At 57.4% G+C, this 15,948-nt stretch overlaps 1 protein-coding gene across 5 annotated transcripts in view; it reads left to right on the forward strand.

Moving 5' to 3' along the window:
• RAP1GAP (RAP1 GTPase activating protein) overlaps nt 1-15,948 on the forward strand; it is a 64,754-nt gene that overhangs the window by 17,840 nt on the left and 30,966 nt on the right. The window lies entirely within an intron of this gene.

Consider the following 15,948-nt stretch of genomic DNA (forward strand, 5'->3'; position numbering starts at 1 on the left):
CTGAAAGGCTGTCCTTCCTCTCTCTCCTCCATTCCTTCCACCTCGTGGCGGCTCCCGGCTGGGCTGGGGGGGCCCTTAGCCTCTGGGCTGACCCCCTCGCCCTCTAGTTCCACCTCACGCACAGCCCTCCGATGCCTCCCCTCCAGCCCGTGTCCTCGGCGGGAGCGGCCTCCTGTGGGGGAGGAGGGGAGGGGGCGGTGGTGCCTGCAGCCCCCCCAGCACTGAGAGCAGTGGGTGGAGGTGCAGCCTCACCCCGGGGTTCACAGCACCCCTGGTGCTGCCTGGCTTCCCTGGCACCAGCTCCCCCCGGGCCCAGCTGGCTGCTCCTGCTGCCACTTCAGCTCCCTCAGGCAGCCCCCGAGGGCTCTGGCTCCTGCTTCCCGCCCCCGCTGAGGGCTTCCCAGGGTCCCCGGGCCCTACAGGGCCCCCAGCTGCTGGGCGACTCCTATCTGGCATTACTGCCCCCCAGGAAGCCCTCTCTGGGGTGGGAGGCACATGGGGTGCCCAGGCTGGGCTCCGGGGTCTGCCCTTTTCTTCTCCTTTGATGCGCTCTGTAACCTGGGGCCCGTTCCTCTCCCTCTCTGGGCTTAGACCCTGCTGCTGTGCCCTTTGAGCTTCTGCTCTGTGCAAGACTGTGCTGGGCTCAGAGCAGAGGTTGGGGGGAGGGGAGGGAGACGCCGTCTTCTCCTCAAGGGGTTCAGTAACAGCACCCCCACAACGGCCACCTGTCAAGCACCTGCTGTGACCGGGTACTGCCAGGTGCTTGAACTACATCACCTCCGAGAACCTTTCCCACATCCCCGAGTTAGGGACCGTTACCTCTGATTACGGATGAAACCGTGATGCTCAGAGGGGGGCGTGGACTTCCCCGGGTCCACACAGCTGGTCAGTGGCAGAGCTGGGGTTTAAACCCAGATCTTCTAGACTCTGCAGAGCCCAGAGTCTCACCTGCTCTGTCCAGGCCTCCAGGCCACAGAGCGGCCTGAGTGAAGGATGCACTTGGGGAAGACTTGGAAGAGGGTGACCCAGAGAGTCCACTCGAGGGAGCCCTGAGTGAAGAGTCAGAGATAAGGGCCCAGAACTGATAGGAACTAACCTTCTCTGTGAGGTTGGGCAAGTCCCCTTTCCTCCCTGAGCCTCAGTTTACACCTGCAACGGAAGATTCTGAAATCAGGATTTGTCCATGACCCACGACCTCCTTGCTGGAGTTGCTGTCCAAGGTGCTAACACCTAGATCCTCCCTCCCCCCCTCTCCACCCCCACTTCTGGAAGCCAATTACTTAGCCCCCGCCCTGTGCCTGGCATATCGTTAGTGTACAGTGGGGGTCATTTTGACTATTCGTTATGATTCCTGGCATTCAAGGCCTGTCTCCCCCTCCTTTTCCAGCCCGGGACTCACGTCTCCCTTCCCCGCATTTCTCATCCGTGGGAACATGGACCCTATGATCACGGTCTCTGTGCTTTGCTCACATTCTCCCCTCCCCTCGCCATGCCCTCCCTTCCCATTTCCACAATCCTTTGCCTCCAGCCCACCTTTGTCACTGTTTGTCGAGTGTTTTCTTTCCTGATCCCTGCACCCCATCTTTCTCTCCTTAGAACACCTCTCCTTATCATGCCTGTCGAGCGCACATTAGGCTCTTTTCTGGGGCAGTGGGGAGTCATGGCCTTCAGAGTCGGACGGACATAGATTAGAAGCGGCCTCTGCCACATGTTAGTGATGTGATCTTGGGCAGGTCATTTCCCCTCTCTGAGCCACTTGGTGCTCAATACGTACTTGTTGGGTTGGATCTTCCAGGGAGCTGACCTCAGCTGAGTGGAATGAATCTACATTATACTGCAGTGCAGAGCAGGCTCTAAAGTCCTTGGAAGCAGAAGTTACTTAAATATATATATATATATATATATATATATATATATATATATAAATTATTGATTTCAGAGAGGAAGGGAGAGGGAGAGAGAGATAGGAATATCAATGATGATAGAGAATCATTGATTGGCTGTCCCCTATTGGGGATTGACGCTACAACCCAGGCATTTCGGAATGGTCCTGGGTTCAATTCCAATTGAACAACCACAGGCCGACGCTCTATCCACTGAGCCAAACCGGCTAGGAAGTTACTTTTGACTTAGGCCCACTTTCCAGCTCTGGTTCCATACAAGTTGGGCTGTGCTCTTCTGATCTTTCTGTCCTCCACACGGTCTGGCACAGCTGTCCAAACCCAGCAAATGCTTAATGGATGTTTGTGGAATTGAACCGAATGTGTCTAGAGAGTGGGACGGGTAAGACTTTGTCAAGTAAGCTGGAGAGGCTTCCTGGAGGAGGAGGAGGAGGTAAAGCTTCCCCAACTCCTTTAAAGAAGGGATTAGAGATTGGGGCTTGCATCCGGGGAGCAGTGAGGGCTGGTAGGGGCCAGATGTGATCATGACTGAATTCCCCACCCCTGCACCTCGTCAGCAGCTTATTTGCAGTGGAGGAGCTCAGAACAAGTGTGCAGGTGTCAGAGGGATGAGGCATGAGGCCCAGTGTGAGGCTTGGGAGCCAGTGGGAGTGGGTAACTCTGGTTCTGTAGTTGGAATGAGGGCTGGACATGTTTTTTCTTTTTTATGGAATTTACTGCAGCGACATTGAGTAATCAGGGGGCCGGGCACGGAGGGAGGATACGAATGGTGGGGAGAGGAAGGCGTGACCCTCGGGTGGGGGAATGGCTGGTGCACTTATCCAGGGAAGGGGGTTCTGGAAGGGAAGAGTCAACTTTGACCATAAAGCTGGGGGCCTCGGAGAAGGAAGAGGCGGGACCCAGCAAGGATCAAGTGCCCACTGTGTGCCGGGCATTTCACAACGGTCGTCTCCTCCAGTCGTGATGGCAGTCCTGCAAGTTGGCTTAGTGTCCCCATTGGAGAGGCCAAAACCCAAAACTGAGGATGGCGAAGGGAGGCTCTGACCCAAAGTCACAGAGCTGGTGAGGGCTGGAGGTGAGTCCCGATTTTCCTCTGGCCAAGCAAGGGACCTGGCCCGGGGTGAGGAGGCCACAGCAATGAGGGGAGTCCTGGTTCAGGGCTAAGGAGAGGGAGATGGCCCGCAATCCCTCCAGAGCGGCAGTCACTGCCCAGCCCCAGGCGCCCCACTGGGAGGGCCCATCTGATCCCCAAGATATCCCCCGGGACAGCGATGCTCCCAGTTGCTCCCCATAAGAGGCATTTCCTGGGTCCCACCATCTGGGCTGAGCACGTCATCTGCATTATTTCATTCCATCTCTAAACAGCTTCTTCCCCAGCTGTCTCCCCCATTTTATAGATGAGGAAACTGAGGCTCAGGGAAGGAACCTGTCTGGTGTAGACAGGGCCAGTCTAGGAGAGGCACGGTGGTCAGCCTGAGCCCAGACCTTTAACCCTTGCTCTCCTGCATGCTGCCTGTGATGAGTGCGGGCTTTGGTGGGCAGCTTCTGTCCTCAGGTGGCTTCTCCCTGTAAGGACTGAGCCGTAGGCCCTGGCGGTCTTTGTGCCACTGCAGGAAGCACGAGGCTGGCCTCATTAGTGGCTCCGAAATGCCAGGCAGGCACAGCCCGCTGGGCCTCCTCATCTATTATGCATCTGGTGGGCAGGCCCCCGGCGGGTAGCTGGCAGAGCACAGGATGAGGGAGCGAGCAGCTGCTTCCTGAGCCCACACCTGCCACCATACCTCCGGGCAGGGATCCCCAAGGCAAATGCTAAGGCATCTGCCTGGTCCAGCTGGGGTAAGGGGGTCCCATTGGGGACAGAGGCACCGATGCTGGTCCCTACCTCATGAGCCTGCCTGTTCCAGTGGCCACTTCTAAGAATGTCTGGGGGTCATTTGGGACCAGGGTGGGAAGAGGTGGGCTAAAATAGAATCTTTTTTTTCTTTCTTTATAAAGACAATATCTTTTTAATATATATATTTTATTTATTATTTACAGAGAGGAAGAGAGAGGGATAGAGAGTTAGAAACATCGATGCGAGAGAAACATCGATCAGCTGCCTCTTGCACACCCCCTACTGGGGATGTGCCCGCAACCAAGGTACATGCCTTGACCGGAATCGAACCCAGGATCTTTCAGTCCGCAGGCCGATGCTCTATCCACTGAGCCAAACCGGTTTCAGCTAAAATAGAATCTTAAGGGCATAGCTTCCTGTCTGTACCGCGCCTCTGAGTGATAGAGCCACAGTCATTAACCCTTCATTCATTCATTCATTCGGCCACAGGTTATTGCTGAGCACCTGCTGTATGCCGCCCTTCAAACTCAGTGGAAAGTGAGGCAGGCCCAGCCCCTCTCTCCGGAGAGCTTGGTGTGGCCAGTGCTTCCCATCTTTGAGCCTCAGTTTCCTCATCTACAAAATGGGGAGTAAAGAACATGGCCTATCAGTAGGCAAGAAAGCAAACTGTGTGGTTGTGCTGAATTTTGAAGCAGGGTACACACTAGGGAGAGCTGACCCTCACCTAGAGCCTGCTGGGTGTTGGGCTGTGTCCCAAAGCGGTTGCATGTAAGGATGGACTTACCCCTCACAGCCGCCTCATGGGGCAGGTGCTATTCTTACCCCTGCTTGAGAGCTGCGGAGACGGAGGCGTGGAGGGGTCACACAGCCTGTGTAAGGCCTCTTAGCAAGGCTGGGATTTGAATCTAAGCAGTTGGCTCCTGTTTGCACATTCCCCTAAGCTACAGGGATGGAGGATGACGGAGGAAGCCATAGAAGGCCTTTGTGAGGAGGTAGCATTTGAACCCAAACCTGAAGAATGGGAGGCATTGGCTGTGGGAAGAGTTGGCAGGAGCCAGGGGGCCGTCCTGGCAGAGGGGGGACAGGAGGGGCCATGGCCCCGAGGCAGGAACAAGCTTCGTGTGTCTGGGAGCAGGGAGGAGGCTGGTGTGGCCGGAGGGAGGAGGGAGAGTGAGGGCAGGGGTGGGTTTGGAGAGAGCGGAGGGGCCAGATGGATCAGGGTCTTGCAGGCAGTGTAGGAGTGTGGATGCAATGTCAGCGCCTGATGCGCAGAACCACTGAATCTTAGACTTCCGGCTTTGTAAATATTAGAATCAGGAAACCTGGGTCTCCTAGAATCTTTGGAGATGGAAGAGACCTTTGACATACCCTCCGATGGCCTCCCGCTTAGCAAGGAACCCTTCCTTCGGTCCATGACCCCTTTGAGTGTTGGAAAAAACCTCTGGGGTCTCCTGAGAAACATGCAGCTTTATCTTCAGCGGCTTCAGGAACCTCTTGAAACCCGTCATCCCCGGTTGAGACCATCATGACCGCTCCCCAGCTCCTTGACCAGCCCTTCCTTGCTCAAAGTGGCCTGTTCCATTGTTGGACAGCTCAGATGGATATTAAAGTTCTTCCTTATTTAGAATCAGCTGCCTGAGCCTACATGCACCCCCTGGGTCTCCCATCCCCCACTCGGGCTCTTCGGTGAGATAAGGATGGGGATTACATGTATCTCCCCAAGTCGGCTGTCTCTGGTCTGATCGGCCACTGGTCCGGGCCTGCCCTCCTTTTCTTTCTCTAGTCGGCTCAGCCCTTGCACGAAAACGCCCCTCTGGTGTAAGGAGTCGGGAAGATGCCCTCCAGGTGGGTTTTGGTCCTGGGGCTGCCCTAATTTTCCCGTGTGACCATGGAAGTGAGCCCCCTCTCTGGGCAGTTTCCCCAGGCCCAGCGTTGGCACAATGAAGAGGCACAGGAGGCTCCTCGGGTCTCTTGCAGCTCTGAGGTTCCCAGCCTGAGGGCCCTGCTGGCCTCTACCTCCCGGCCGTGCCCAGGCTCAGGCATAGAGAGATCTGGGTTCTGCTCCTGGCAGACCTGACCTCCTGTCAGTCCAGGCGTGTAGGGTAACTGCTCTGGCTATTGGTCTCTTCACCTGTAGAATGCAGACACTAAAGGCACCAGCCTCGTAGGTGGTTGTGGGATTCAATGAGGTAATTTGTGCCAAGGGCTAAAACCAGGGCCCGGCACAGAGCGACGCCCGGAACGCAGTTACTGCGGATCGTCTTCTGTGCTGGGCCCTGGGAAGGGGGTGGAATGACTCCGTGTGTGGACTCTGCCCTCTGGAAGCTCACCACCTGCCTGGAGGTGAGTCCTGCTTACAGGTGAGCGTGCTTTCTGTCCCTGGGCGCTGACCTTGACACCGGCCTGGAGAACACCGGCTGTGCAGCCAGGCAGGCTGGTGCTGCGTGTGTCCTGGCTGGGTGACCTGGGGCAGCACGTTCCTGGCTGAGCGGTGGCACCGGTTCCTTCCTTTGCGCAGCAGGTGGAGGTATTAGCAGTCCCCACCTCGGGGTGAGTGAGAGCAGTGAGGCGATAGGGTAAAGCCCTGGCTTAGCACAGCTGTGCGGTGTGGAGCCCGGGGCCGAGGGTAACAGGTGGAGAGAACAGTGTGTGCAGAAGCCTGGAGGTGGGGCAGACACGCAGGGCCGAGTGGGCCGCGTGAGGCAGCTGAGCCTCCATCCCGCGTGCAGCAGCGGGAAGCCGCTGGGGGCTTTCAGGCAGGTAGGTGATGATAAACAACACGCGCTCGTGCAAACCCACGCACGCCCCAGACAGAGCACTTTCTGTGCCACCCACATGTTACGTTCCTGCCAGCCCTGCCATCCGCACGCTCCCCCACAGAGCCACACCCCCTCTCTCCGCCAGGCAGGGCTGTGGAAAGCCTGGTGCTGGCTGCCAGCAGCAGTGTCAGACATGTATCCCACCGGCCTGCTGACTGTGGGGCAGGCGTCCTCCACTCCATCCGGGAGCGACCTGTGTGCGCTCCATGTTTGCACAGGCATGCACATGCCTCAGGCACACATGTGCAGGATCGTGACATTGAATTCTCCTAGCAGCCCTGCAGAGACGGTGATCAGCCCCATTTCACAGGGGGGAGGGGGGAATGGAGTCGTGGAGGTGTGGAGAGGCGAAGGAACTTGCCTCGCTCTGCAGCGGGAGCCGGGATTCGAACTCAGCCCATCTGACTTCTCAGTGTGTTCGCTGGCCCATCCGGCCATGGTTGTCCTCTTTCCGGGCTCTTGCTGGGAAGGTGGCAAGTGACCTTCAGCGCCAGATTGTTCCAGAAACAGGTTGATCAACATGGAAAGTTATTTAGAGTCCCAGCTCATGCCCACCTGCCTAGTGACCCTGTGGCCTTGAGGGGAGTGCCAGGGCTGGGGCTGGGTACCTGCCAGCCCAGGGCAGCTCAGGGCATGGAGTTGAAGCCTGGAGCCGGGGCCTGCATTTGCATTTGCAAATCAGACAGACAGTGCTGGCCCTGGACATCTGGCCTCAGCTGGCCTGGCTCCCAGGATGTGGCAGTGGAGGTCCCCCGGCACAGCCCTGTGCCCCAGACCCAGGCTGCTTCTCTCCTGCCTTCTCTCTTCCCTGCCCCTCAGAGCAGGTTGCCTGAAGAGTGTGAGCTTTGGAGTCCGCCGGGCCGGGTTACAGCCCAGCTCTGTCTCTCCTGGCTGGGGGACTGTGACCATGAGGTCCCTCGTGTCAGAGTCTCCTCCTTGGAATTAAGAGTGAAGACTCTCCTCAAGATGATTGAAAACGATGAAGGAGTCAGTCCTCAGAGAGCTAACTCATAGTGAATGTTCACTTTTAAGAAATATATATATATATTATATATATTTTTTATTTTTTTATTTTTTTATTTTTATTTTAAAAAAAAAAATTTTTTCTGGTCACAAAAATAACAACTGCTCATTGTAAAAATCCAAGCCATGCAGACAACTAAATCCTGTAGAAGGCAGAGTTCTTATCCAGGGAGAAGCTATGTGAACTTTTACATGCAATTTTAAGTTTTTGCCAGTAAGCTGCTTGCTGTGCAACCTGCTGTTTTCTCTTCCTAGTAACCACTAGGCCTCCAGCCCCTTTTCCTGCCAGGACTACAGACCTTCTTCGCCACCACTGAGTCTGTGGCGTTTCATGGTTTGTTTGTTTTTTCTTTTTCTTTTTTTAAAATATATTTTATTGATTTTTTACAGAGAGGAAGGGAGAGGGATAGAGAGTTAGAAACATTGGTCAGCTGCCTCCTTCACACCCCCTCCTGGGGATGTGCCCGCAACCAAGGTACATGCCCTTGACTGGAATCAAACCTGGGACCCTTCAGTCCGCAGGCCCATGCTCTATCCACTGAGCCAAACCGGTTAGGGCATCATGGTATTTCATAGTTTGCATGTACCTTGATTTAGTTATTTAACCAGCCTCCTTTGAATGAATTTGGGGGGTGGCTTCCAGACTTTATTGTGTACCCCGCTGCAGTGAATGCTCTTCGCTCATGTATTTTTGGGCATTTGTGTAAATATTTCTGGGGGAGAAATGTCCAGGAGTGGAGTTGCTGGGCCAGTGCACGTTTTCATCTTCGACAGGGATGGCCGGACAGCCCTGCAGAGAAGTAGTAGCAGCCTGTGTGCCCCAGTCACCCCGGGAAAGGCCATGTCCTCAAAATAATGGGAGTGACCCACCGCCTCGGGCCTCAGTCCCAGGGACCTAGTCATCGAGAGGCATAGAAACCACGTGGAGGCCCCCGGGAAGCCACCTAGCCACGCCCGGCCTCACTGACTCCTCCTGTTCCTGCACGTCTGTCTCTCACCGCTACACCCCGGAGAGGCCCTGCCTGCCGTGCGCGACAGGGAGCTCGGCACCTCACACGGCGGGCGGCTTTACTCTTGAGCAGTGCTAGCACAATCTCACCAACCTTCCCTGGAATCCTGCCTTGCTTCTTAGCAACCTGGCCGAGAAGGAAAGAAGGAAGGAAGGAAGAGAGAGAAGGGAAGGCCAGAAAATGCTCACACTTTACATGCAGTCATTTAGTCCTCAGGACAGCCCTTTGTAGCAGGCACCGCTATCCCGCTTTAGAGATGAGGACCCTGAGACTCAGAGAGGTTAAGCAACCTGCCCCAGGTCACACAGCTGTTAGGGAGCAGAGCTAGGATACAAGCGTAGGCAGCCTGGCTCCAGAGCCCACACCTCTGATGTTCTACCTCCCCAGGCAGGAGTCTATGGTTTATTGAGCACCTGATGTATACAGTTATGTGCCACTTAGCCACAGGCGTACATTCTGAGAGAGGCATCGTGAAGGGGATTTCATCGTTACGCAAACATCATGGGGTGCACGTTCACAAACCTCAGTGGGATAGTCTGCTGCACGGCTAGGCTGTAGGGTACAGCCTGTTGCTCCAAGGCTACACACCTGTACAGCATGTTACTCTATGAATACTGTAGGCCAGTGTTTCCCAAAGTGTGGTACGCGTACCCCCAGGGGGACGGGAAGAGTTTGGTGGGGATATGCACTGCACCGTGCTTAGCTGCGCCTAATTCTACGTTCTCATGAGTACGAGGGGTACTCAGCGTTATGAAAATTATAGAAGGGGCACACATATGTCAGAAGTTTGGGAAACACTGCAGTGTAGGCAATGGTAAGACTTTGTGTATCAAAGTATATCTAAACCTAGGAAAAGCACAGGAAAAATGCAGTATAAAAGATAAACAGCCCAGGCTGGTTTGGCTCAGTGGATAGAGCTTTGGACTGTGGACTGGAGGGTCCCGGGTTTGATTCTGGTCAAGGGCACATGCTCAGCTTGCGGGCTCGATCCCCAGAAGGGGGCGTGCAAGGAGGCAGCCGATCAATGATTCTCGCTCATCATTGATGTCTCTATCTCTCTCTCCCTCTTCCTTCCTCTCTGAAGTCAATTTAAAAAAAAATTTAAAAAGGTAAACAAGGACACCTGGGTAGGGCACTCACCAGGAATGGAGTTTGCAGGACTGGGCGTGGCTCTGGGTGAAGGGGTGGGTGAGTGGGTGAGTGAGTGGGTGAGTGTGAGGCCTGGGGCACCGCTGGACACTGCTGCAGACGTTATAAACATGTACGTTTAGGTGGCACTCAATCTTCAAAACAACAGGAGATTAAATCAAGCCCAGGAGAAAACGATGCCATCAGGAGACTCGGTGCACACGAGGTGTGTGCGGCTGTTGCTGGCATAACACAGTAAACTTCCCTTCCTGGCAGTAGCAAGAGGGCACTCTGAAATAACAATGAAAAGCACAGTACAGTAAGTACATGGTCGTTCAGCATCATTATCCGGTGCCGTGTACTGTGCATAATTGCATGTGCTGTGCTTTTATGTGACTGGCGGGGCCGGAGGCTTGTTTACGCCGGCACCGCCACAAACATGTGAGTCATGTGTTGCGTGGCAACATAAAGACGCCTCCAGCGTCACCAGGTCACAGGAATTTCTCGGCTCCGTTCTAATATGACGGGGCCTCCGTCCTGCAGTCCCTCATTGACCGAAACGTCATGAGGCAGCACGTCTGACCTCAGCCCTGGGCTGGCCGGACTGCACACGCAATATCTAATTTACTCACACAACAACCCCTGAGGTGGGTGTGACTGTCCCATTTTGCAGATGAGGAAGCTGAGGTCCAGAGAAGAGAAGCAGCTTGGCGAGGAGGCACCTCCACCACCCGCTAGGGTTCCAGTTTCATCCAGTCTCTGGCAGCCTCCACGCCCCGTTTCCCAGCCACCCATTCACCCTCCTGCACTGTGTCTGAGCCAGATCTCAGCGCCATCTCGTCTCAGTCCCCGTCACCAGTGGGAGCTGTTGGAAGAGGTGGCGGTGACTTAATCGGGAACGCACGCGATTCAGAGCCAGTGCCAGGGCTTTTCCCGCCGCCGCCGCCTTTGGTTAGGAAACGGTGACCTTGTCTCTCTCCAGGGGAGTGTTCCACCTTGGCCCGGCAGGATCTTCTGTCACCAGCCTGGCCCCAGGCCCACGGGGCAATCCCACTGGCCAGGGCGGGAGAGGGATGGATTAAGCAAGGCCTCAGCATGGGAGGGTTTGGTGTCTGGGTTAGCAAGGCCCAAGCAGTGCCAGGAACAGCGGGAGAACAGTCCGGGCCTGTGCCGCCGGGGCTTGGCGTTGAGGTGGGGGAGGCCTGGCTCGGCCAGCTTGGCTGCCAACACCCGGCCCCATTGTCCAGCCGAGAGCAGGCGGCGGGACATGTGTCCTAAATGCGTGACTGAGCGTAGGAATGAAGGGCAAATGGGGGAGTGGGTGGATGGTGGGGCGAGTGAGTGAAGGAATGCATGGGGTTCAGAGGAGGGAGACCGCTGGCTGGGGGGGTGGGGGGACTGTGAGGCGGGGTGGGGGGTGGGGGGGAAGGACAATAGGTTAGTGAGCATCGGGCCCAGCCAGTGAGTGCTGGGCGGTCCTCTGGCATGGGCACTAAGGAGGGGCAGCACGTTGCAGGCCCATCACTGGGGTTGTCCTGCCTGGATGGGGCAAGGGGTAGAGCAGCTGGGTTTGAGCTTCGGGCCTGGTACCTTGGGCAAATCCCCCGTCTCCACAGTTTTCTTCCGGCGGAATGGAGGTAACGTTACCGGGCTCAGGTTCCGTGAGGGGCTGTTGACAGAGTCCCGAGGGAAGGCGGTTTGTAAGCCGTCAAGTGCCAGGCTGGAAAAACATGTTATTACCGAGCAGAGGCCCCACGGCTAGGTCACTCAGTGTCACTCCTCCCCCCGGGCCCCGGTGCGGGGAGGAGGCCATCCCTGGGAGGCAGGGAGGGGAGGCTGGTGCCACCGCGGGGCCAGGCCACCTGGGCAGGAGCAGGTGGAGGGAGGCCCCAGGTGCCCGTCCCCGGGTGGGGGCCGGTCCCATGACCTCCGCTCAGGGCTGCCAACCTGTTGTTTGCTCAGGAGGCTGCTGCCTGGCCCAGCTCCGGGATCCGGGTGTCTCGGCGCACAGCCAGGGCGGGGTGAGGGTGGGGGCCCCCACCTGCCACCTCCCAGCTCACCCCTCTGCCCGGCCTGGAGCCTGAGGCCCTCTCCCCCACCCGCGGGGGACCCTGCCAGCTGTCCCCCTCAAGTGGCTGTGAGACTGAGGGCCCATCTTGCAGCTTCCCTGAGCCTCCACCTCCTTATCTCGGTAGGGGGGTGAAGATGGCAGCGCCCTCAGTCAGGGTGGTGGTGGTTGTAAGGATTACAGGATATCACGGTGCTTGGCTCCCCCCACCTCGACCCCATGCTCCCCCTTCAGTCCTGGCAGAGGTCAAAGGTGCCTGGACAGAGAGAGTCAGGGGCCGCCATGCCTGTGGTCCACCCTCAGCCCCTCCCCATGGGCTCTGTAGGAGGGGGTCAGGCTCTCCGGCCTCACTTCAAAAATTCACTCACCGGGCTGCCCCTGGCCACCATCCTGACACCTTGGCAGGGCTAGGGGCAAGCAGGGGGGCAGTGCCCAACGGGTAAGCTCCAGAGACAATGGGCCTCTGTGGCCCCTGGGCAAGGGGCCGTTCCCGGGCAGTGTCTGTCTCTGGTTTCAGGAGATTAGCGTTCCCTCAGACCTGGCACCAGGACGGGGAGACGGGGAGCGCCCAGGCCCCACCCAAAGGGGCTTCACTCAGGGGCGACAGGAGTAGCCCTCCGCACCCTCTTCTCACTCGGCGGTCCCTGCTCCGCCCCTGACGGGAATCACCACTGAACCAGCTGGTCTCGTGGCCTCTGGTGAGGAGCACTGGGCTGGGCTGGGCCCCTCAGGCCCCTGTCCTAGACTGGTCCCTCCATGTCCTTCTCACCCCTACCTTCACCGCCCCTGACCACCCAAGTCTGGTTTCCCAGCATGCATGCGTGCCATCCGGCTCCCCTGCTCCCCATCACAGGCTCCGGGCCTCAGGGGTCCTGTGTCACCTGCTCTGGCACCATCTCACCTGTGTAAGTTGGGTTTTCAAGCACATAATAGGTAGCAGCCTGTGCAGGGAGGGGCCTGCTGTGTGAGACACGTGCTTTGGTTGGAAATGGCCTGCAGCCCGGCCAGGCTAGAGCAAGGCGACTGGGGCGGCACAGAAGGGGGGCTGGTGTGTGTGGGGGTGAGGCTGGGAGAGCCAGCAGCAGCCAGGCCCACCTGGGGCCTCCATCGGGCAGCAAATTGTGGATGGGCAAAGGGCCAAGTCCTACCCCCAGGACAGTCCAGTCCCCCCTCGGGGGGTCTCAGGAGAGTGGCTCACAATAACAGCGCTCACTCTGCTCCATGGCTCACAGCAGCCCAAGGGTGGGCACCTCACCTCTCCTTTTGCAGGTGAGAGGACCTTCCTACCCACTCTCCTCCTCCCCTTCCTCCTCCAGGACAGCAGGTGGGAAGCCGCCCAGGGAGGCCTCTGGTCACCTGTCCTCCCTCTCCCATATCTCCCCACCCGTCTGGGTCTGACCTGCGTTTTGCAGAGTGAGGGTGCCCCCCACCCCAGTGTGGCCTGTGAAGCCCTGGGCTGATAGAAGGCCTGGGTTCTGGCCCCCAGTCTGCCCCCACCTTGCTGGGCGGCCTTCTAGTGGTGCTTTAACCTCTCTGAGCCTCAGTTTACCTCCTGGGAATTGGGGATTCTAGCGACCGCCTTATCTCCGGATCCAGTTCCGGGGAGTCTCCCAGGGGTGAGCAGATGAAGAGGGCATTTGAGAAGTACAAAGAGCTGTACTCACCGCGGTGAGATTATCATTGTTACCTTGATGTGGAGATAAGGGAGGGGGAGGAGGTGCAGTGACAGTTGCCAAGAAACCCTGGAGCTGTCAGCAGCGGCTTCCGGCCTGGCCCATCCCACTCAGGAGCCGGGCCCCTCCCCCCACACCCCCCGTCGCACCCTTTCGCTGGGAGAGATGGGTGCTCTGAGAGGGAAGGGAGCTGGGGCCAGCTGGCTGGTGGCCATGTATCTGCGGGGCCTGAAGGTCACCCAGGAGTGTGCCTGCCCCGAACTCCGGGACGGCTCCAGCTTTCCCTGTGACCTTGAGCAAGTCACCTCCGCTCTGGCTACCACCTTTTCTGTGTCCAGGTGTTGTGTACCTGCAGGCAGGAGTCCAGGCCAAACAGGGCAGGATTCCTGGTGGTGGCTGCAGGGCAATGCCTGGCAGTGGCTGCAGGGCCAGGACCTGCGGTGGGAGGCCACTGGGGGCCAGGGCTGGGCGGCAGGACGGAGGGCCTGGGCTGAGAGCATCTGTGATGCATGTTGTAAAAGAACCCTGGGCTGGAGTCAGACCTTGGCACTGCCCTTTCCTTGGTATGACCTGGGGCTTGTCACTGAGCCTCTCTGAACCTGTGTGGTTTTTTTTTTTTGTTTTTTTTTTTTCTTATTTGGAAAAAGGTTGGTAATAATCCAGCCTCACAAAGCTGCTGTGGGATCACATGAGACAACGCCCGTGGAAACTGCAGAGTGCTGTGGAGATGGGCATGGCAGGGAGGGCATGCTCCAGGCACCTTCCAGATGCTACATGTGCAGGAAGAATGCAAAGCATTTTAAGCTGGGCCAAGCCACAGCGTCAAGAAGGTTGTCAGAGGAGTGGGGAGGGGCCGAGGCCTGGAGACCTTATGTGAATGGATGGTGGAGACCAGGAGTCAAGGGTGGGATAGAGAGAGAGAGAGAGAGAGAGAGAGAGAGAGAGAGAGAGAGAGAGGTTCTAGTTAAGTTGGAGGGAGGACATTCACCAAACTGGGGGAGGTCTGCAAAGGCCAGAGGCGGAAGGAGGGGCCAGAAAGGTGGGGGAGAGAAGGTGAGAGGTAGGAAGGCTGAGAGGAGGAGGAGGCAGCAGCGGAGGCCAGAGGGGTGGGGAGGGAGGCGAGGGGCTAAGTGCATTCATTCCTTCAAAAGCACCAAGAAATTGCTATTTATTAAGGGACAGCATAGTGTACAGGCACAGTACCTAGACCTGATGGTCAGGGGTTCAAATCCTCCGTATTTCCCTCACATTCACAGCGTGACCTTGGACAAATAGCCTAACCTCTCTGTGTCTCAGTTGCCGCCTCGGAACGGTGAGGACTGGATGAGTTAATACGAGAGAAGCAGCGCTGGCTGCCATTGCTGTTGTCTCGGTGACTATTACCTTTCCTGGGCTGCCATCCTGGGCCCACAGGGCCAGCCTCCCGTTCTGTGACGTCCAGAACCTGGGCTCTGCCCTGACAGATCTGGGTTCCAATGCCTGCTCTGCCTCATGGACAGTGTAACCTTGGGCGAGTCAGCATCCCCTTCCCCAGCCTCAGTTTCCTCACGTGTGAGGCCAGCCGCCTTGGAGTGCCTGACTCCTGGGGAAGCTCTGAGGATTGGATAAGGTCATGGGAGGCACAGGTCAGCTGTGGCTTTTGTTCTTATCGCCCTGCTAGCACTTCCTGCTGCCCTCATCCTGGATTCCTTTCCCTCCCCTGCCCTTTAGGGCCTAAGCATGACCTTTTAGGTGGAATTACCTGGGGGAGGGGGAGGGGGCTGGGCATTTCTCGTGAGGAGCGGGACTCTGGCCAGCCAAGCCCTGGAGAGCCGAGGGCCTGGAGGCTGGGCCCTGGATGGAAGCCTGAGCCCCCTTGTCTTTGCAGAGTTCCCTAGTCCTGTGCCCACATGAACAGTCCTGACTGAGATGGGCACCCGGGCATGGGGAAACTGAAGCTGAGAGGGTTCTGGAAGGGGACCATGTTAGGGAGCTGCTGCCAGGCTGACCTACAGTGGCACAGCGGGGGTCAGACCGGAGGACACTACCCAAGTAGCTCCATCATGGGCTACAGCCTCCACTCAGCAGCCAGGCCACGCCAAGACGGTGGTCCCTACCACCAAGGGGGCCAGCTTGGCCCCTGCACACCCTCTGCTCTCTGTCCCACTGGCACTGGCCCTGCTCCATCAAGGGCGTGAGCTGTAAATTCTGGCTCTGACACCCACCTGCTAGGAGAAGTAGCTTCACCTTCCTGAGCCTCGTTTCCCCCCATCTGTAAAGATGGGGATACATGATGCCAATCTTGTGGCACTGTAGTGAGGGTATAATGTGCTTGACACAGTTACTGCACACAGTAGGTCTCAATGAAGAGTCCCCGTGCAGCCACAGAGTGACGTGCCTGGGCCATTTGTATAGGCCTCTCTCTAGCCCCTCATCTCCAGTCTCTCCCCGGGGTCTTGCAATCTATAGGAACCTGTGTTTGGGCTGTTTCCCCGCCCCCAAACTTCCAATAT

Source organism: Pipistrellus hanaki (genome assembly GCF_964339955.1).
Source record: "Pipistrellus hanaki genome assembly, chromosome: 2".
Classification (NCBI taxonomy): domain Eukaryota; kingdom Metazoa; phylum Chordata; class Mammalia; order Chiroptera; family Vespertilionidae; genus Pipistrellus; species Pipistrellus hanaki.